Raw genomic sequence first — 22,912 nt, forward strand, 5'->3', positions numbered from 1 at the left:
TGTTCAAGTTCGCCTTTCATTTAACATTGGATGTTGTACTCCAGGGTGACTCCTGCCGAGGGCTGATTAGTGTGGATGCCGTGCGTGCGTCGAAATGGAAGAGATCTGACAAGCAAGTCACGTGGGGTTTTTGGGCCCTGCTTTTCACCTGCGAAGAGAGACACCGCGAGTTTGTTTAATGTGACTGGAGTCTCACGTGTCTTGCTGATGCGTAATTCAATATAAGCAAATGCTGGCTCTCCGTGTGAGGTGTAGTTCCTGCGACTCCAGGCTGTTTAGAAAGGATCCGCTTCTATTCAATACCGTTGGAGATTTCACAGTGCAAAACGGATCCAGATAAACAAAACTCTCTTCTCTTGGCGAAATTACTATAGTCCAATTTTTTTTTTTTGGGGGGGGGGGAGTCATCACTACTTTGCCCTCATCAAATGAGATAATAATGCCTCTGAAAGGGAATCAGAAAGGAATATATAAATATCGGTCATCAACACTTCTTAGGATACTAGTGACATTTTCTCTTCCCAGATAAGTCAAAGCCTCACCAAACATGGTGGCTTCAATTGATGGTGACATCAATTTCTAATATCCAAGCAAATTTCTCTAGCATACCAATCCCGCGAGTCTCCACTCCTTCCACACTCCATTTGCAAGCCTCACTCGTAGCTAATAAAATGAGCAGTGAAGATTTCTCTGCACCAGGAAATAGTTACTTTCCAATAAGATTAAAGGTAATTTAAAAGACAGAGAGAGATTGGGTCTTCAATATATTTTATACACCCATACAATATTTAATGGTACCATGTGAATTCAGGGAAATGGAAAGACAAGCCACAGACTGGGAGACGATATCTGTGAAAGGCGTGTCTGGGAGTTTGGTCTCCCAGTTGTTAAGATGCTGGTGTCCCACTCTGGATTGCTCGCGGTCGATTCCCAGCTTGTTCCCACTCCCGATCCCAGCTTCCTGCTGATGCATACCCTGGGAGGCAGCAGGTGATGGCTCAAGTAGTTGGGTCCCTGCCACCCATGTGGGAGACCTGAGTGGAGTTCCTGGCTCCTGGCTCCCGACTCTGGCCCTGGCCCAACCTCAACCATAGTGAACATTTGGAAAGTGAACCAGTAGATGAGAGTGTGTGTGTGTGTGTGTGTGTGTGTGTGTTTGACCCCTCTCTGTCTCAAATAAAATAATATGAACAATCCAATTTAAAAATAGGCTAGCAATCTGAACAGACACCTCATCAAAGAGGATATATGGGGTGGGCATTTGGCCTAGTGGTTAAGGTGCCCAACTCTGGTCCCCAGCTCTGGCTCCTGCCTCCAGCTTCCTGTTAATGCAGACCTGCCCTGGGAGGAAGCAATGATACCTCCATTAATTGAGTTCCTGCCACCTACGTGGGAGACCTAGATTGAGTTCCCAGCTTGGCTTGCAAGTATTTGGGGAATAAAGCAACACCTAGGAATTTTCTGTCTGTGTGTCTGTCTCTCTCTCTGCCTCTTAAATGAATAAACTAGAAATTAAAAATAAAGAAGATATTTAGATGGGAAAAAAGCAACAAATGAAAAGACCCTCAACATCATGCATCATTAACGAATTGCAAGTTAAGACAATGGTGAAATATCACTACACACTCATTAGAATGACAAAAATCCCAAACACTGACAACACCAAATGCTGACTAGGCTGTGAGGCAACGGGAACCCTCATTCCTTGCTGGTGGGAATGTAAAATGACACAGCCATTTTGCAAGACCACATCTCACATAACTAAATATATTCTTCCCATGTGATCTGGCCATCAGGCTCCCCTGCATTGGTCCAAGAGAGTTAAAGCTTGCATCTACACAAAAACCTGCACGTGGATGTTTTTAGCAGCTTTACTCAGAATCGGCAAAACTTGAAAGCAGGAAGCTGCCCTTCCCTAGGGAAATGGAAGACTTATGGTACAGGCAGACAATGGAATCCTATTCAGCACTTCAAAGAAATGAGCTGTCAAGCCACACAAAGACTTGGAGGAAACTTACATGCATAAACCGAGTGAATGAAAGAGTTGTTCTGAAGCCTGCAACGCTGGCGTCCCGGGTGGGCACCAGTTAGAGTCCTGGTTGCTCCATTTCCAATCCAGCTCCCTGTTAATGTGCCTGGGAAAGCAGTAGAATGTGGTCCAAGTGCTTGGGCCCCTGCACCCACGTGGGAGACCCGAGTTCCAGGCTCCTGGCTTCTGTCTGGCCCAGATCTGGCTGTTATGGCCATCTGGGGAGTGAACCAGTTGATGGAAGATTCTCTCTCTCTCACCCCTCCCCATCTCCCTCTCTCTGTAACTCTGCCTTTCAAATAAATACATACATATTTTTAAGAAAAGGTTACATACTGTACAATCCAACTAAATGACTTTCTGGAAAAGGCAAGGCCATGGAGAATGTTTTTAAAAACAATATGGTTGGCCGGCGCCACGGCTCACTAGGCTAATCCTCCGCCTAGCGGCGCTGGCACACCGGGTTCTAGTCCCGGTCGAGGCACCGGATTCTATCCTGGTTGCCCCTCTTCCAGGCCAGCTCTCTGCTGTGGCCAGGGAGTGCAGTGGAGGATGGCCCAGGTGCTTGGGCCCTGCACCCCATGGGAGACCAGGAAAAGCACCTGGCTCCTGGCTCCGGCCATTGGATCAGCGCGGTGCGCCGGCCGCTGCGCGCCGGTCGCGGCGGCCATTGGAGGGTGAACCAACGGCAAAGGAAGACCTTTCTCTCTGTCTCTCTCTCTCACTGTCCACTCTGCCTGTCAAAAAAAAAAAAAAATATATGGTTGGCAGGGGCTGCGGGGTAGGAGGAACGGGCAGGTGGAACACGGAGGATTTTTAGGTCAATGACACTATTCTGTATGACACTGTCACAGTAGCCACTTGTCATCACGTGTGTCCAAACTCGTAGGATGGACACCGCCAAGAGCGGACCCTGACATAAGCAATGGACTCTGGGAGGAGATCATGTGTCCGTGAAGGTTCATTAGTTATAGCAGATGCACTCCACGGGTTGGGGATGTGGATAACGGGCAGGCTGGGCACGTGTTGGGGTAGGGGGTAGATGGAAACTCTGTACTTCCTTCTCAATTTCTTTTTGTGAGGCTAAAATTCCTCTAAAAAAATCAAACCTATTTTAGAAGCATACACTGTATGTTCAATAAACCCAATTTAATTAGCATACTTAATGAACTACTTAACGGTATGTGCAGTGATAAATTAGGTGGTACATATGGCAACTCCTAAGCTTCTACACATTCGGTTGAGTCAGTTATTAGTCAAAGACCTGCAAAGCAACTGTATGCAACTCAGCTCTGATATCCTGCCCAGGGGGAAACACCAGGGTCTGTGTTCCAGCGCCAGGTGAGATAATCAACCACAACCAAATCCATTTTGCCAGGTAACAGCAAAGTCTCGATCAAAGGCAATGCCAAGCCACTTAGCGGCTCCATTATCCTGGAGGGTGGTGGCAGAGGCTCTGGAACACTGAAACTAGTGCATCTCTACTGGTCACAGGCATGGAAATAGGCCAAGGAAGGTTCTGTCACCCTGGAAACAAAGCCCAACGTATCATTTCAGCCCCACAGCCATCAAAGCTTATTGTGAATTCTGAGCTCGCTCGTAGGGGTCACAACAGACTTGCTGCTCTTGGGAGAGGTGTGGCAGGAGAGTCCATGGGAAAAGATCAGTGAATCTGGCCTCAAATGAAAGACAGACGTGGGGGAGAGTGGCTTGTGCAAATGTCTTCTCTTCTAACGCTTAGGAAGGTGTTTCACTGGTCAGAAAGCCTCCGTGCACTACTGTCTGCTGAAAGACAGAAGGAAAACAACCCCACTGCGCCTCAAGAGTTCTGGGGACCATCGACGTGAAAAGTGTACTCAGACAGCGTGAAATAAGTACACGGTCCAGCCCCTTCACTAAAGCTCTACCAAGCCCTCCCTTCCAATCTTGGGTTCTTGGGAAAGCCCTTCAAAGGCATCTGGTCCAGCCTGCCACCCTAAGCAGGAATTTCTTCTAAGGCATATTTGATATATAGCCAGGCTGTTGAGAGAGAGAGAGAGAGAGAGAGAGAGAGAGAGAGTTTACTCGTTTCCAAAATGCCTCATTGCACTGCGGGAATGGGTCTGTGCCGTGGTCTGGATATGGCTTGAGTGTGTTCCCATGTCACAGGCTTGATGGTCAGTGCAGGGAGGTGAGAGGTGGTGGGACCTTTAAGAGGGGAAGCCTCGTGCAAGATAATTGGGTCACAGGGGACCCTGCCCTTGGGAAGAACTGCTGTAGTTCTCCCGGGCGCCTGGTTAGTTCTCACTGGAGCATTGTTAGAGGAGCGAGCCTGGCCCCTCCCAGCTTCTCTGGCTTCCTGCCTTGCTGAGTGATCTCTCCCCTTTCCAAAGCCAGGGGGCCACGCTGCCTGGACTTCAGGCCTCCAAAATAGAGCTAAATAAAACTCCTCTCTTTCTACCTCCTCGCTGCAGGTATTTTGCTGTAGCAATGGAAAACGGAGGACTACCGCTTGTCAGGACATTTTTGCTTACTGTTAGCAAAACTGCCTCTGTCTGCCTCCCAAACCTTTGGCCACACCCTCCCTGTGGAACAGGGGCAGAGAACATCCAGCCACAGGCAGGGTAAGGCCGTGAAATCGTCTGGTCTGGCCCTGCCAAGGCAACGCAGCCGGGACTGGAAATTCAGTCAATCTATACAGCGTGCTGATTTTCAGTTGATAACTTGGTATGGTTCATGAATGATGTCATAAATATCCAAATGGTCCTTAGCAGAAGAAAGGTTCCCACCCCTGCTCTAGAACCCTGGAAGAAGAGCGATCCCTCTTCCTGGCTCTAGCCTAACCAGCTGTGTGAGCTGTGTGACCATCTGCAAGTGGTTTAACTCCTCTGTGCCTCGGCTGTAGTTGCTGAAAGGGAGACAAGAGCAGCTCCTCCTAGGGTGGAGGCGAAGATGAGACCGCCGCACACAGCCTGGCTTCTGATGAGCACGCGCTCATTATTAGCCGGGGTTATAATTAGCTATTGCACATGACACCCTTCCAATAACTATGGAGTGGCGATTGCTTTGCCAGGCTTGCAAGAAATGGCGACATCCTCAGATTTCCTTGAGTCAGAGATTATGGACCTGTCTGTGGACGATGAGAAGTTGGGGGTCTGTACCTGAAGGGCTTAAACAGAAAACACAGTTCCGCTGGGATTCATCAGGGGCTCTATGGTATCACTCCAGATTGGGTGTGTCTGTACTCTCCCCTCCCCCTCACCTCCCTGCCGCATACCCTGTCTTTCAAATGCAGAGGTTCCTTTTCTTTGGCACCAGCTTGCCGTCCACCTCCACCTCTGTGACCTGCAGCAGGCTGGGTTCTGGCTCTTATCCAGGATCACGTGGTGCTCCGCTTTTAGCCGTCCAGCTTTCCAGAATGACATAACAACAGAGGAAAAGTTCTACACGTGGCCACATTTCGCCAGCACACCGGGGAAGCATTTAAGGCTGTCCGGCACACACACACACACACACACACACACACACACACACACACCCCGTATCAGCAGAGCAGTACTGCCTTAAGTGAGAGCTTTGCTCCAGGCCACCCTGGGAAACAGACGAGTCCACACTCTCCTCCTCGGAGCCAGGCCTCGTGGAGACAAGGGCTGAGTCCAGGAGCCAGAGGGTTGCTTAGGAGACAACATGGCTCTAACAACCGGGTTATAACAGTCAATAAAATCGCCATCTGTTGAGCTCTTAAAATGGGCCAGGCACCACGCCAAGCATTTTACAAGCGTTAGCTCTCATTTTTTCAAACCTGTTTAAATTGTGGAATAAAATACTCTTAGATCTAAGTGTTCAAAACAAATGCGCGGCATAATGAACAATCACAAAGCAAACACTTGTGCAACCACCTTCGCGGGCAGGAAAGAGAACGGTGCCTGGGGGGGGAGGGCGCAGGACCCCTGCTCCGAGCAGTTCCTACACACCCCAGAGCCCTCGCCACCCCAGAGGCAGGCCCTCCTCCGAATTTGGTGATCCTTGTTTCTCTACTTTGTATTTCCTCAACAGCAATGCACCGTACCATATAAACTATATCACCTCCTTTATCGCTTAGTTTTGCCTTGAAAATGTATTTGACAGGTGGGCGGAGAGAAAAAGGCCTCCCATCCCCTGATTCACCCCCCAAATGCCAGGAGCCAGGAGCTAGGAACTCTTCGCAAGTCTCCCACACGGGTGGCAGGAACTCAGTTACTTAAGCCATCAGTGCTGGCTCCCAGGGTCTGTGTTAGCAAGAAGCTAGAGTTAGGAGCCAATGTTGGATGTGGAGCTCTGATGTGGGACACAGCGCCCCAGCCACTAGACCAAACACCCTCCCCGAGTTCTGCTTCTGTTTGGATTCTAAAGTACAGTCTCGTGCGATGTATTAGGTCTTGGAGTCAAGGCTGTGTGAGATCCATTCATGCTGCTCCCCGGCGTGGTTCCTTCCTTCTCAGTGCTCCAGGGTGTGAGTGCACCACAATCCATCCATGCCTTCTGCACTGATGGGTGTTGGTGCTGCTTCCCGGATAAGGTCATCACAAGCATTCAATTCGCAGACGTATATACATATTCTGGAGTACACAAGCAGTTCCTCTTAGAGGCGCATACCCAAGAACAGAGCTGCTGGGTTGTGGAGTGGGCACGTTTTTAGTTTTATTGCATGACGCCAGTGTGTTTTCCAAAAACGGTTATGCTAATCTACCTCCCCACCAGTGGTACACAGATTTCCTGGTGCTCCCCATGCTCACTAACAAATGGGAGGATCCGGGTCTTCAGCTGCACCAATCTGGTGAGTGTCTGTTGTATTTAGCTGCAGCGTCGATGCCTGGTTTTTAAACCTCAAAGCCATGGGAGCAGACTTCCTGCACGTCTGCTGTGCTTCTTTGACTTCAACATTGTTTTTATAGGATTCATCCAGGTTGGTGCCTGCACAATGTCACTGCATTTCCCTTTATTCATTTATTTTATATATTTTATTTTTTAAGATTTATTTATCCAAAAGTCAGAGTTACACAGAGAGAGAAGGAGAGGCAGAGAGAGAGAGAGAGAGAGAGGTCTTCCATCCACTGGTTCACTTCCCAATTGGCTGCAAAGGCCGGAGCTGTGCTGATTTGAAGCCAGGAACCAGGAGCTTCTTCTGGGTCTCCCAAGCGCGTGCAGGGGCCCAAACACTTGGGTCATCTTCCACTGCTTTTGCAGGCCATAGCAGAGAGCTGGATCGGAAGTGGAGCAGCCAGGACTTGAACCGGCACCCATATGGGATGCCGGCACTGCAGGTGGCGGCTTTACCTGCTATGCCACAGCGCCGGCCCCTATATATTTTATACACGTTAACATCCTTTTGTAAGTGTTTCCCCAAGGTTTTTGCCTCTTTTTCTGCCGGATGGGCCACCGTTTTTCTTATTGACTTGTAGGCCTTTTCTTTTTCTTTTTAAATTCTAGATACTGGTTTTGTATTGCAAGTATCTTCCTTTTTCGCACAATCCCTTTAATTCTCAAAACAACCCAGAGAAACAGCTATTATAAATATTATGATATCTGAACAAAACAGTCTTGGAGTCCAGTGACTTGTTCAGGGTCACCCGACCAGGCACGATCCGAGCTGGCAAATTAAACTCGGAAGGCCTGGCTCCTCCTACCTGCGCTGCCACAGGCAGGACAGAGGCTGCTCTGCCCTCCTCGGCCCTGGTCCTGTGCCGGATTCTCGGCTCCTTCCTTCCTCCCTCCTGCCTTTGGTTTAGTCTCCACTGCCCTTCCCGCCTGCTCCCGTGCTTCCTTCCAACTCTCGGTTCCAAATGTTGTTGCCTGGGGACTCCTTTGGACTCCAGCTCCGTCTGCCAGGGGCCTCTTCCTGGGCAGCCTTTCAGACCAGACCGCAGTCTGGTTCTGGCTCAGGCACTCCCCTAGTTGCACCGTTCGGCTGCGGGCAAGGTGGCCAGCATGGCGGTTGGTTTGCTGAGAGACGCCAGCACAGGGGCCGGGTCGGAAGCAGGTGTCTGTGCTGGAGCCTCACCTCCCAGGCAAACCCTCACCTGCTGCTCCTCGGCCATCTCGTCAGCCCAGGGACACCTGCTCTTCCCTCCCTGCCCGAGCCCACACAAGCACCAGGCCAATGGATTCTGCAAGCTAAGTGACTCCTATTTCTAGCCACTTTTCTCCTTGCTGGCCTCCATCCATGCCAGGCCAGACCACCACCATCTCTCACCTGGGCCCTGGACGCAGCTACTGTGTGCCCTCTGCATGTCCAGTCTCTCCTCTTTCCTGCCCATTCTCCACACAGCAGCCAGAGAGGTCCGTTCCAAATACTGATCCGACCATGCCCAACTGGCTGCAATTCTCCACTGGTTCCTCCCCTCTCCTGGAATAAAGACTATAATCCTTTTTAAATTAAAAAAAAAAAAAAGCTTTTTTTTTATTTGAAAGGCAGGGTTACAGAGAGAGAGAGAAAGAGAGAGAGAGAGACAGAGATAGAGACAGAGAGAGAGAGGTCTTCCATCTACTGGTTCACTCCCCAGATAGCCATAACAGCCAGAGCTGCGCCAATCCAAAGTCAGAAGCCAGGAGCCTCTTCTGGGTCTCCTACATAGGTACAGGGGCCCAAGGACCTGGGCCATCTTCTACTGCTTTCTCAGGCCATTAGCAGGCAGCTGGATTGGAAGAGGAGCAGCCGGGACTCGAACTGGTATCCATATGGGATGCCGGCGCTGCAGGCAATGGCTTTACTCATTATGCCACAGCACGAGCCCTAAGACTATAATCCTTAAGATGGACCACTTACCCTGTGAGGTTTCACTCCTGTCTCCATCCCTCTTCACTCCCCTCCTTGCTCTCTGTAAGGTCCCAGGTTTCGGCACCAATGTAAGGCTGCCACAAAACACCCCAGACACCGGAGTAAGGGAAAGGGTTTATTGGGGAAAACCCAGCAGGCTGGAGGGAAGGGGCGAGGAAGGAAAAAGAAGTAGAAGGAGAGTGTAACAGAGAGAAGGAGAGCAGAGAGACGAGAGAAGAAGAGAGCGAGCAGGAGAGAAGAGGGAGAGGAGAGAGGGGGGCGAGAGAGAAGAGACGAGAGAGAGGAGAGAGCAGGCGAGAGAGGGAGATCAGGAGAGCAGAGGAGAGCAGAAAAGAGAGAGCGAGGAGAGAGGAGGGAGCAAGAGACGAGAGGAGAGAGAGAAGCCGAGAGAGAGCAGAGAGCAGGAGAGAAGAGAGAGCCACGTGTTCAGGAACAGGTCCTTTTAAAACGTTGCCGTAGGGCAGGCAAGGAAGCAGGAGCAGCAGCGAATCCCCTTAGGATGGGGGTGGAGCTTGACACCGGTGGTTGGGCCATGTGGCCACCTGGCTTCCAGCAATGGTGGTGGGGACTAGAAGCTAGGATGGTGTCAGGGTATAGATCGCGCCATAGATAAAACTGTGCCATTTTCCTAACATTCTCCATTCTCTGCCCCTGGGGAGTTTGTTCCTATTTATATCCCCAGACTGGCTCTCACAACAGGGCCTTTGCACTGGCTGTCTGCACCTCCTGGAACGCCCTGGCCATCTTCCACCAATTTCAGGGCTCAGCAATTCTTGATCTCTCTGGTGGGGACATATGAAAAGACCCCTAGACATCCCAGATAAAGTTATCTCCATTGTAGTACAAAATGGCTCATCCAAATAATGAGGTCTTCTGCCTATTAGACAAGCATAGATTAAATATTAGTAACAGCTGGTGGTGCTGAAGCTGCATGACAACATACTCTGTGCTCTCATTCAAGAACAATTGGAGGGGCCAGGCCCTGGCTAAAGCTGCCGCTTGCAGTGCCAGCATCCCATATGGGCCCCTGTTTGAGACTGGACTGCTCCACTTCCGATCCAGCTCTCTGCTGTGGCCTGGGAAAGCAGTGGATGATGGCCCAAGTCCTTGGGCCCCTGCACCTGTGTGGGAGACCTGGAAGAAGCTCCTGGCTCCTGGCTTTAGAGCAGTGCAGCTCTGGCCATTGTAGCCATCTGGGGAGTAAACCAGCAGATGGAAGACCTCTCTCTCTCTGTCTCTCTGCCTCTGCCTCTCTTTAATTCTGCCTTTCAAATAAACAAATAAATCTTTAAAAAAAAAAAAAAAACAATTGGAGAGGTAAGAAAGGCAGGAGTGTCTATTTAAGTAACTCATCCTTTGGCACAGTATTTCCATGTCTATGAATCTGTCCTTTAGATACAGGTTGACAGGCTATGTAAAAAGAGATGCAAAACAATTTCCCTTGCGATCTTGTTTATAATAGTAAAACACAGAGGGCTGGCGCCGTGGCTCACTTGGTTAATCTTCTGCCTGCGGCGCCAGCATCCCATATGGGTGCCGGATTCTGTCCCGGTTGCCCCTCTTCCAGTCCAGCTCTCTGCTGTGGCCCCAGGAGTGCAGTGGAGGATGGCCCAAGTGCTTGGGCCCTGCACTCGCATGGGAGACCAGGAGAAGCACCTGGCTCCTGGCTTCGGATCGGCGCAGCACTGGCTGTAGCGGGCATTTGGGGAGTGAACCAACGGAAGGAAGACCTTTCTCTCTGTCTCTCTCTCACTGTCTATAACTCTACCTGTCAAATTAATTAATTAATTAAAAAAGACCCTGATGTCTGGGTCATTGTTTTTTTTAAAAAAAAGTAAAACACAGAAACAGTATACATTTCTGTCTATAAGACACTGAACTCTGGAACATTCACAACAAGGAATATTATTCAGTCATTAAAAAAAAACAGGTAGGTTTTCTTGTATTTACATAGGGGGATGTTCCAGATATATTAAGCCAAAAACAGAGTCAGAAGAGTACGATTCCATTTTTCAGTTTGACATGACAGGTGGACGTTGTAGGCACCACCTGGGCTGCCTGCATCCCGTGTTGGTGCCAGCTGGAGTCTCAGCTCCTCTGTTTCTGATCCAGCTCCCTGCTAATATGTCTGGGAAAGCAGCAGAGGTGGCCAAAGTAACTGAGCCCCTGTCGCCCACAGGGGAGGCCTGATGGAGTTCCTGGCTCCTGGCTTCAGTCTGGCCCAGCCCTGGCTGTTGAAGTCAACTGGGGAGGTGAACCAGCAGATAGAATCTTTTTCTCTCTCTCTCTCCCTATCTCCATCTCTTTCTTTCAAATAAATAATTAAAAAATAAATAGGTGCCGGTGTTGTGCTGTAGCAGGTAAAGTCACCACCTGTGATGCCAGCATCCCATAGGGGCGCCAATTCTTGTCACAGCTGCTCAATCCAGCTCCCTGCTAGTGTACCTGAGAAAGCAGCAGAGGATGGCCCAAGTGTTTGGGCCCCTGTCACCCACCTAGGAGACCTGGAGGAAGCTCCTGGCTCCTGGCTATGGCCTGGCCAACCACCGGCTGTTGCAGCCATTTAGGGAGTGAACTCATAGGTGGAGATCTCTGTCTCTGTCTCTCTCTGTTTCAAATAAATAAATCTTTAAAACAAAACAAATCACATTTATATTTTGCAAAGCTGGGGAAATATGCAGAAATCTGTTGATTGTGGCTTTCTCTGGAGATGAATTGATGGGGCATTTCCCCCCTACATTATATATTTCTGTAATATTTGATTTTTGCCATTTTATTACTATTAAAAATTTATAATCTGAAAAAAATGCATCAAAGACAATCACAGAACACCTGCCACGTCTATCTTCTCCTTAAAATGTGCGATCTCTGAGGTCATCAGATGTCTCCCTCCTATCGTCACGTCCCCGTAGTCCTGCCAGTGCCAGACACATAGCTGGTGCTTGTTAAACATTTATTAACTGGATGAATAAATGAATGAATGGTTTTTATGAGACCTCAAATACTTAAAGTACCCACTCAGTACTCCAGAAACAAACCCAAAGACCTCCTCCCTGAAATTGTACTCTACATTTTAAAAAGTTACAAGGGCTTAGCCTGCAGGTTAAGATGCTGCCTCCCAGACAGAGTAGCTGGGTTCAGTGCCCACTTCCAGCTCCTGATTCCAGCTTTGTGCTAATGCGCACCCTGGGAGTGGTGCTGGCCTCTGCCAGTCACTGGATTGAGTCTCTGGTTCCAGCCCTGGCCACAGCCAGCATTCGGGGACTGAACCAGTGGATGGGTGCTCTCTCTCTGTTTATCTCTCTCTCTTTCTCTGCCTAATGAAAAGAAAAAAGTGCCTCACCATTTTTGTTTTTAAGATTTATGGGGCTGGCCGGCGCCGCGGCTCAATAGGCTAATCCTCTGCCTTGTGGTGCCGGCACACAGGGTTCTAGTCCTGGTCGGGGCGCCGGATTCTGTCCCGGTTGCCCCTCTTCCAGGCCAGCTCTCTGCTGTGGCCAGGGAGTGCAGTGGAGGATGGCCCAAGTGCTTGGGCCCTGCACCCCATGGGAGACCAGGAGAAGCACCTGGCTCCTGCCTTCGGATCAGCGCGGTGCGCCAGCCGCAGCGCAGCGGCCATTGGAGGGTGAACCAACGGCAAAGGAAGACCTTCCTCTCTCTGTCTCTCTCTCTCACTGTCCACTCTGCCTGTCAAAAAAAAAAAAAAAAAATTTATGGAGCTGGTGCTGTGGCGCAGCAGGTAAAGCCACTGCCTGCAGTGACGGCTTCCCATATTGGGGTCAGTTTGAGACCCAGCTGCTCTTCTTCCAAACCCAAATCTGGCTTTGCATTCTACCACTGTTGCATTTGACTGCTGAGGTTGGTTCACATCTGTGAAGATATTGCAAAACCCAACCCCTGCCTCTAACCAAATATAAGTACTTCCAGTTCTATATTAGCCACACTTGATAAGTGATGGAAGGAAGGGAGGGAGGAAGAGATGGAGAGAGGGAAAGGTCCAGATAGTGCCTGGGCCAGAGCCCTGCAGCCTCCCATGAGAGACCGCTCTCCGTGCTGACTTGCAGGAATCCTGTCCTCCGTCTTCCCCTCAACCACTTTAGGCCAATTCCCACCCCCAGGCCTTTGCACCTGCAGCTCTGAGCAGGCTTTTCCCCTAGGGTGGGCACTCTCAGGACTCAGCTCCAACATTAGCCTATCAGGAAGGCTTTCCTTCTACCCCACCTCCACTGCACCCCCCCCCCCGCCCCATCTCCACATCGCCCTGTTTTCCTTAGAGCACTTATCAATAATGAAAGGTATCTCAGCTCCTTTTATTTACCTGTTCATCACCTGCTCCCTCCCCGGGCCCCAGGCTCCTGTCCCTGGAACACTGTCACTCCACACATACATCTCAAGTGAGTGAGTGAGCAGAGAGGGCCAGGTACCTCTGAGTCTGCCTCCCTGAACTGAGAGCGAGATTGTGCTTCCGGGTTGTGGAAGGACGGTCCTGGGAACACTGACAAATGACCATGACACTGCAGGCTTCAGACAACACACATTTATTCTCAATGGTCCTTGCGGCCAGAAAGGCAGCATCAGTTGTCCTGGGCTGAAATCCAGTGTCAGAAAGGCCCTTCGTCCTCCAGGGGCTCGCGGGGACAATCACCTGGTGGCCGCCGGTGTTCCTTAGCCTGTGGCTGGGTCACTCAGCAGCCAAGGCTGGCACCTGCAGATGGTTCCGTGCTCTGTGCTCACACCACCTCTCCTCTGTGTCGCTGCAGAATTGCCCTCTGTCCCCTGTGATCTGTGGATGTGTGTGATGGCATCTAGGCCCCAGCTGCAGGCTCATCTCCAACCCAAGGTCCTTAGTTGCATCACCTCTGCAGGCTTTAGCAAACAAGGTGGCAGCTGCTGGTTTTGGGGTCATCTGGGACTCTGGGAAATGCCTTGCAAAGCACAGACCTAAAAAGGGTCCAGAACTGTTCTTTCCCATCTTCCTGGTAGAGCCTGCCACAGAGGAGAGTGCAATTAATGCTTTGAAGATTATATACATTGGGGCCGGCGCTGTGGCGCAATGGGTTAAAGCCCTGGCTTGAGGTGCCAGCATCCCATATGGGAGCCAGTTCTAGTCCCGGCTGCTCCTCTTCCAATCCAGCTCTCTGCTATGACCTGGGAAAGCAGTAAAAGAAGGCCCAAGTCCTTGGGCCCCTGCACCCACGTGGGAGACCTGGAGGAGACTCCTGGCTCCTGGCTTCAGATTGGCGCAGCTCCGGCCATTGCAGCCATCTGGGGAGTGAACCAATGGATGGAAGACCTCTCTCTCACTCTACCTCTCTCTGTAACTCTGTCTTTCAAATAAATGAAATAAATCTTTAAAAAAAAGATTATATATATTGGAGCCAGCACTGTGGCATAGCGGGTAAAGCCACCACCTGCAGTGCCAGCAATCCCATATGGGTGCTGGCTCAAGTCCTGGCTGCTCCACTTCCAATCCAGCTCTCTGCTATGGCCTGGGAAAGCAGCAGAAGATGACCCAAGTCCTTGGGCCCCTGAGCCCACATGGGAGACCTTGCTTTGGATTGGCACCGCTCCAGCCATTGCGGACAGTTGGGGAGTGAACCAACAAATGAAAGACCTCTCTCTCTGTCTCTCTGCCTCTCCTTCTCTCTGTGTAACTCTGACTTTCAAAAAAATAAATAAATCTTTAAAAAATATTATATATATTTTAATTTTTATTAGAATGTGTGTGTGTGAGAAAGAGGTATCTTTCTTTTTAAAAATATTTATTTACTTGAAAGAGTTACAAAGAGAGAGGAGAGGCAGAGAGAGAGGTCTTCCATCCACTGGTTCACTCCCCAGTTGGCCACAACAGCCAGAGCTGCGCTAATCCAAAGCCAGAAGCCAGGAGCTTCTTCCTAGTCTCCCACATGGGTGCAGGGGCCCAAGCACTTAGGCCATCTTCCACTGCTTTCCCAGGCCATAGAAGAGAGCTGGATTGGAAGAGGAGCAGCTGGGACTAGGACCGGCGCCCATACAGGATGCCAACACTGAAGGTGGCGGCTTTACCCGTTACACCACAGCACCAGCCTCAGAGAGAGGTATCTTTCATCCACTGGTCAACTCCCCAAATGCCCACAGCAGCTGGTGCTGGGCCAGGCTGAAGCCAGAAGCCAAGAACTCAATCCCAGTCCTCCGAGTGGTGGCAGGAACCCATGCACATGGGCCGTCTTCCACTGCTTTCCCAGGATGCAACTGCAGGAAGCTGGATGGAAAGTGGTAGCCAGGACTCAAATCAGCACTCTGATATGGGATGCCGGTGTCATAGGCCATGACTTCACCAGCTACACCACAACACGAGTCTTGGATCAGGTCTAATTTTCAACACATAGAAGAGATCTTCAAGGTTCCCATGTAGTTCAACCCAGGACACGGATGTAGGAGCCCGATGCAAGCTCACCCACAGTTGTCCTCACTAGAACTGGAAATGTGTCTGATTTTCTTTTTCTTTTCTTTTTTCTGTTTTTTTTTTTTTTTTTTTTTTTTTTTTTTTTTTTTTTAAGATTTATTTGTTTATTTGAAAGCCAGAGACGCAGAGAGATCTTCCATCTGCTGGTTCACTCCAAAATGGCCACAATGGCCAGAACTGGGCTAATCCAAAGCAAGGAGGCAGGAGCTTCTTCTGGTTCTCCCACGTGGGTGCAGGGGCCCAAAGACTTGGACCTGCTTCTGCTGATTTCCCTGGAGCATTAGCAGAGAGCTGGATTGGAAGTGGAGCAGCTGGGACATTAACTGGTGCCCATATGGGATGCCAACACTGCAGGCGGAGGCTTACCCTACTATGCCACAGCACTGGCCCCTGGAAGTGTGTTTTCAAATGCACCCTCCTTAGCCTGGCCCAGTGGCTCCACCTTGCAACCCGGGGACAGCAGTCCATGGAAAGCTGTTTACTCTGAGGAACCGACTGCCAGCTGTGGCATCTTCTATACTACGTGTTAGAATCTTGGGCTGGTGTCAGTCTTCCTGAGAATACATTCCTTGTAATTAAGGCACAGTATGAATCCCTCAGTAAAAAATTGAAACACATGAGTCCCTTCCAACTGCCCTCAGAGCCTTGCACGAATGCAGGCACATGGCTTTGGGGCTGAGCCGAGAGTGCCCAGCTCTGGTCCTTACTTGCAGCGCCTCATCTGTCTGTTGGCGAAGTGACTGGTGCTCTCTACAGAGGGCGAGCCACAGAAGTGGCAACAGAAAGCATAGCTCATCTTGCTGCAATGCCCAAACTGGCATGTTTGAAACAAGTTCAAGGGCTTTGGAGGCATGAGATTAGAAAGTGACATTTTCAAAGGTTAATGTTGTTGAAAACCTAGGGATGGGCATTTGGCCTTATCAGTGAAGACACCTGCATCTTGTATTGGGGTGCCTGGATTTGATACCCAGCTCCAGAGCCCAATTCCAGCTTCTTGCTAATGCAGACCTCAGGAGGCAGCCCGTAATGGCTTCAGTAGTGTGGTCCCTGCTGCCCACATGGGATACCTGGATTGTGTTCCTGGCTCCTGGCTCCAGCCGCAGCCTCTGTGGGCATTTGGGGAGTGCACAAGCAGATATGTGTGTCGGGGATCTGTTTCTCTCTCTGCCTCTTAAATAAATAAATAGTTTTTAAAGCACAATACTCAATAAAGGAAAAGATTATATATGTAAAGATACAAAAAGTGAAGATTCGGGAGCCCTCTGCACACACACCATCTACCATAAATAAAGCTAAAGGACAAACAGCAAATTAGGAGAAAATCTTGCAATTTACAATACAAAAGGGTTATCCCACTTGAAATATATAAACAGTTTTCATAATTCAATGAAAGATGAACACTCAAATAGAAATTAGATGACTTACTAAAAGAAGACAAACCAATAATCAGAGATACAGCTGAAATAACAAGAGATGAGATTCTTTCCTTAGACCACAAGATGAAAAAGAATGGAAGATACAGCACAAACGAGACCAGGAGGCAGTGGCTGCCCTAATGGCTAGCAGCTATGAAACTGAAAATGTATAATCAAAAAGTATGCTTAAGAAATAACCATGGATATACAAAAATAGCTCCACAAAACACTGATTACAGCATTGTTAATTTTATATATATACATATATATATAAAAGAAACAACCTACATGCCCAAAATCAGGGATGTCCAATACATTATAGTTTAAGAATAATCTGTCACTAGAATACTATGCCATCTTTAAAAGCTATTATATTGCTCTATATTGACTATGTTATCGATATGATCCTAAATACATAATATTATGTAGTATGTTTATATCCATGTATAGAGAATGCCAATCAACATGGCTTGCTTTGGTGGCCAGTGTTGTGGTGTTGTGGGTAAAGCCACTGCCTGTAACATCAGCATCATACATGGGCACTGGTTCCTGGCTACTTCACTTCCTATCCAACTCCCTGATAATGGCTTAGGAAAGCAGCCAATGATGGCCCAAGTGTTTGGTCCCCTGCCACACATGCAGGAGACCCAGGTAGAACTCTTGGCTCTTGGCTTCAGTCTGGCTAAGCTCTGGCTATTGTGGCCATCTGGGGGGGGGGTGTGTGAATCAGTGGATAGAAGATCTCTCACTATGTAACTCTGACTTACAAATAAATCTTTTTTTTTAAAGTGGTTTGGTTTGGAGTTGCAGGATCTAAAATGATTGATAAATAATGTGTAACTAGAGATATATAGATATACAGGATCTTCAAAAAGCTCAGGGAAAATTTGTATTATGAAAAGAACTACACATGGATTTCAAATTCACATCTAAATAAACTACTTTTAATTCTATTTTCCACAACGTTTTCAAAGTATTTTTACATATGTGTTTGTGTGTGTGTGTGTGTATCCAAATTTTTTTCTATTTGAAAGGCAGAGTGAAAGAGAGAGAGACAGAGAGAGAGAGAGCGAGATCATCTTCTGCCTACTAGTTCACTCCCAAATGACCACACCAGCCAAGCCTTGGTCAAGCTGAAGCCAGAAGGCAGGAGCTCCATCCCGGTCTCCCATGTGGGTGACAAGGTGCAAACACTGGGGGTATCACCTGCCACTTCTCAGGTGCACGAGCAGGTAGCTGGATGGGAAGCAGCAGTGGCAGCTTAACCCACTGTGCCACAATGTCCACCCCATCCAAATATTAACATTTACCTCTAGGTTTATGCTAATTTTTATTTATGCTTTTTTCCTTCTGTAATTTTTACAATGATTACTTTATATGCAAGGAAAAAAACATAGCCATTTCAAAAAGACAGGGTGCATATGCATACTCTTGAGCTGGAGGCATCATTTCCAGCCATAGGAAAGTCCTAAATGCATCTCTTAGAGTTGGGGTAGCCGCGTAATTTATCTTCCAAATCGTGCACTTCTGAGTCTTAAAGAGGAAGCTATTCATAATTTTGCTGGGACAACCAGCAAAATCAGGATTCCCTGGGCAAACTCAGCCATGTATATTTTTCTTGACCTTGTCTCTGAAAATAACCCAGATCAGGGACAAACACAGAAACTATACTTTCATCACCACAACCATGTATAGTTTCTCCTTTCTTGAAGATTTATTTATTTATCCATCCATTTGAAAGGCAGAGTGACAGGGGCTCCGGGTTGGAGAGAGAGAGAGATCTTCCATCCACTGGTTCACTCCTCAAATACCTGCAATGGCCAGACCTGCGTCAGGCTGGAGCCAGGAGCCAGGAATTCCATCCAGGGCTCCCATATGAGTTGCAGGGGCCCAAGCATGTGGGCTATCAACTTATGCCTTCCCAGGTGCATTAGCAAGTTAGCAGGGAGCTAGATCAGAAGTTGCAGCAGCCAGGACTTGAACCAGGACTCAAACCAGTGCTCTTCTATGGGATGCCTGCATCGCAAGCAGCCGCTTAGCCTGCTGCGCCACAACCCGGCCCTGGATTTAGTCTCCTGCATGCCAACTGGATGCTTGAAGAATCTCTAACAGTTCATCCTTCTCACCTAATTAGCTCATTCAGCTCGCAGAGCCCTAATTTTAGAGATTTGTTCTTGATAAAAGCATTTCCCAGAAAAACAGATCATTCGTCTAAGAACATGCTGTATTCTTAACGTGTGTTATCTCACACTGTAGATTTCCAATCTTGGAAACATCATGCAACCATTTGAAACTAAACTCGTCCTAACTGCACACCCTGAGACTCACCTGTTTTCCACGAAGGGCTCCGCCGTGGGGAACTTCACCCTCGTGACCCAGGGTGAGGTTGCCCTCATCAGCACCAGGGTGCTCTGCCCACCAACTATTCACACCCTCACAGCCTTCGCCAGCCCGGATGTAGTTTCTCCACCCTCCCAAGCCTTTGCTGCCCACCTCTGCAGCCTGCCTCTGGCATCTGACACCTGCTTCTCAGATCAGTACCTTCTCCCGGCCGTCCTGTTCCCTAATCGCACACCTGTCTCCCTCAGATGAGACCGCCAGCGCCTGGTGACCAATGGCTCCTCTCGGACCACAGCACGAGGCACAGGGCAGGAGACCAGGCAAGATGGGTCTGTCAGTCTCTTCTTTCAGGGGCCATGGGGTGGGCATTTGGTGCAGCAGTGGGGAGGTGGCCATATGCTATATCAGAGTGCCTGGGTTCGAGTCCAAGCTCCGCTCAAGAGTCCAGCTGGCTGCCGGTGTGCACCCTGGGAGGCAGCAGGTTCCGGCTCAAGTGGTTGTGTCTTTGCCACTCCAGTGGGAGACCAGGATTGAGTTCCGGGCTCCTGCCTCGGGCCTGGCTCAGCACCAGGTGGTGTGGGAATTTGGAGAGTGAACCAGTGGATGGGAATTTTCTCTCTCACTCTGTTTCTCTGCTTCTCAAAATAATAACAGTAATAGTAATATTTTAAAGCTTCCCCACCCTATTTGTATTTAAAAAAAAATAAAGGAGCCTGCACTGTGGTGTAGTGGGTAAAGCCGCTGCCTGAGTGCCGGCATCCCAGGTAGGCACCAGTTTTGAGTCCTGGCTGCTCCACTTCCGACCCAGCTCTCTGCTATGTCCTGGGAAAGCAGTGGAAGATGGCCCAAGTCCTTGGGCCCCTGCACCCCTGAGGGGGGACCTGGAAGAAGCTTCTGGCTTCAGATCAGCACAACTCCAGCCACTGCAGCCAACTGGGGAGTGAACCAGTGGATGGAAGACTTCTCTCTCTCTTCCTCTCCTTTTCTCTCTGTGTAACTCTGACTTTCAAATAGATAAATAAATCTTTAACAAAATTTATATACTTAACCTTCAACCCAAACTAGGGTAGTTACCAGACTTACAGAGATTTTTTTTCCCAAAAGATTCATTAATTTATTTGAAAGGCAGAGTTACAGATTGAGAGAGACAGAGACAGAGAGATCTCTCCACTGGTTCACTGCTGTTAACAGCCAGGACTGGGCCAGGCTGAAGCCAGGAGCTAGGAACTCCATCTGGGTCTCCCAAGGGGTCCAAGCACTTAAACCATCATCTACTGCCTTCTCAAGTACATTAGCAGGGAGCTTGCCTGAAAGTGGAGCAGCCAGGACTCGAACCGGCAATCAAATGGAATGTCATTGTCACAGGCAACAGCCTAACTCACTGCACTGCAACGTGGCGAGATGGCGCCACTGAAAATTCAGCACAAAGCGAGCACAGATCCATTCCGTTAGAGGACAGAGTCCTTTGTGCTAAAGGACCAACGCGTGAGCCAGCTATGATGCTAACCCCTGCCCTGCCATCACTCCCACCTTCCAGCAGTATTTTACTTGGATTCTGGTCCTCCCTGAAGAGGGCCACCTCAGACCTCATCGGTGATCAAGTCCCCAACATCTGCCCCCACCTCCGGCCCTGCCATTACTTGGCATCGATCAAAACCGAAGCATTGCGTGTTGCTGAATCAATCATGGGCCAGTCATCGAAACGACACTGCACTTCCCTGCTGTCAAATTGATTTAACTGGCATTCAAAAAGTTCATAGAAAATGGAGTGAGAAGTTTATGTTGGTGCAAATCAAGTTGAAATCTGTACATACACAGGTCTTCAAAAAATTCATGGCAAATGCATATAATAATAAAAAAAAAACCTGCATGGATTTCTACAAGGTTTAATCCCACCTTTCAGGAACTTTTTTTGAAGTTCTCTGGTACAGGTCAATGTCTCTGTCTCCAATCCAAGCCTAAGAGGACTTAAACTTGAAGTGAAGTGTGAACAACTGAAATTAGATACCAAGGCCATTTTATTCATGCTGTGGCCCAAGCAACTGTATTTCTCATAGCTGAGAAATCTCTTGGGAAATCTGCCAACTCAAATGCATTACTTGTAACTGCATCACCCTATAATATAAAGGTGTAATCACACATATGGTCAATAAGGGAGGCTGGCTCCTATTCCAGTCAAAAGTAAACACCCTGTTCAAAGGATAACCCCACAAAGAGTCATCTTTGATACCTCTCATTCTGCCCAGGGGTCCCCATCCCTGCCACCAATGTATTATGGTGATTTTCCTGGCAGATGGTAGGGAACTGAATTCCAACAAAATCAGGAATAGAAAGATTACTTTCTAACAGATTTGGAAGTAAAGTTTCCTGAAAGGGGATTACTTTTTCTTTATGCTCACTATGGTAAGATGGAGCAGGGTGGGGACCTTTTCTTCCTGCCAAGGGCTGTTTGGCTATTTACAATGTCATTTGCAGGCCATACAAAATTATCGACTTAAAAATTAGTCTGCTATAGATTTATTGACCTTCCAGTCCTGCCTGTGGTTACCTTGGCAGGGCCAGACCAGATAATGTTGTGGGCCTCCTACAATGGCCCATGGGCCAGACGTTCCCCACCCCTGCTGGATGATGTCAATGGTGGGACTGGGGATCCCTCGGAAGTGACAAAATTGTGCAGTGCACAACCTATGCTGGCCAGGTTTTGCTAAGTTGAAAATATAAGAAGCCAATGGGAGGGAGCCACACTCAGTTTTCCTTTCCCTCTGGGGCTCAATCTCATCACCTGCAGCTGAGAGTACTAAGAGCAATCCAGCATTGGTGTCGTCCTATCAGACATCCCATTGGAGGGAAGCAATGGTGTGTATGTGACTCCAACAATAAGACCACACTACTTGATTGTTGCATGGCAACCATATCCATAAGACAGAGAGCTCACATCTTCTTTGATTATACAAACACCGGCCGTCCAGGAACAGAACTTGAGTCTACACATGTTGAAAAGGAAAGGAACTTGGGTTCTTCCAGGAGCAATGATAGATCTCACAGTCTCCAGCACACTCTCTTGATAGAGTTCTCTGTGACGGAAGAAGCCGGCGATGGCAAAGTAGTTGATGAGGGCTATGCATTCATTATCTGGAAATGCCACAGAAAACCTGAAATTCATGAACCTGCACCAGGGCTTCTCAGTCCCATTGCTATCATTTTGGACTGGATCAGTCTCTGTTGTGGGAGGGCTGTCCTGAGTTATCTCTTTGGAGGATGCTTGCTAGCAGCCCTGGCTTCTGCCGACCAGGTGTCAGAGGCACCAGCACCGACCTTCGAGGGTGTCTGGAAAGTGAAGCAGTGGATGGGGCTTTCTTTCTCTCTCAAATAAATTTTCAAAATATATTTAAGAGCTTTAAAAGGAGGCACTACCCTCACCCCCAGAATAAGAATGCCTCCAGACATCAGCAGATGTCCCAGAGGAGGCGACGGTGGCAAACTCGCCCATGACTCAGAAACACTGGCCCACGTGGGTATTTCAATTTATGGTGTTAGCATCATGCTTAGGAAGTCGCAAGCAAAGGTGATCTGGATTGTATTCTTTGCTATGACCATTTTGGGGGACCTTACAGGCTTCTATTTCCTGAAAATAAATGAACCCCAAAGTCTAGCCTTTTGTTTTCAGGATTTCCTCCCTGGGAGGGGAGCAGAGCAGGAGCTGAAGGAAAGGCATTAGGAGGTACTGGTACCTGGCCTGAGGCATCCCAGCCTGGGCACCCTCTCTGTTCCCTTGCTAGCCAGCCACGTGCTAGATCTGAGCATTGCTCATCTCTTGAACATGATGCTGCTTCCAGCCAGGGTGAGCAGGAGGAAAGCCAGACATGGTCACCCTCCCTGTGGTGGCT

General features: G+C 48.8%; 1 protein-coding gene and 1 long non-coding RNA gene across 11 annotated transcripts in view; both read right to left on the reverse strand.

Moving 5' to 3' along the window:
- Positions 1–22,912, reverse strand: part of CDHR3 (cadherin related family member 3) — a 156,144-nt gene that overhangs the window by 125,275 nt on the left and 7,957 nt on the right. The window lies entirely within an intron of this gene.
- LOC138849037 (uncharacterized) lies at positions 13,348–21,954 on the reverse strand. Its single transcript, XR_011387371.1, has 2 exons — positions 21,808–21,954; positions 13,348–13,811 (listed from the first exon to the last, which is right to left on the reverse strand). It is a non-coding gene; the product is annotated as an uncharacterized lncRNA (long non-coding RNA).

Source organism: Oryctolagus cuniculus, chromosome 3 (genome assembly GCF_964237555.1).
Source record: "Oryctolagus cuniculus chromosome 3, mOryCun1.1, whole genome shotgun sequence".
NCBI classification, from domain to species: Eukaryota; Metazoa; Chordata; class Mammalia; order Lagomorpha; family Leporidae; genus Oryctolagus; species Oryctolagus cuniculus.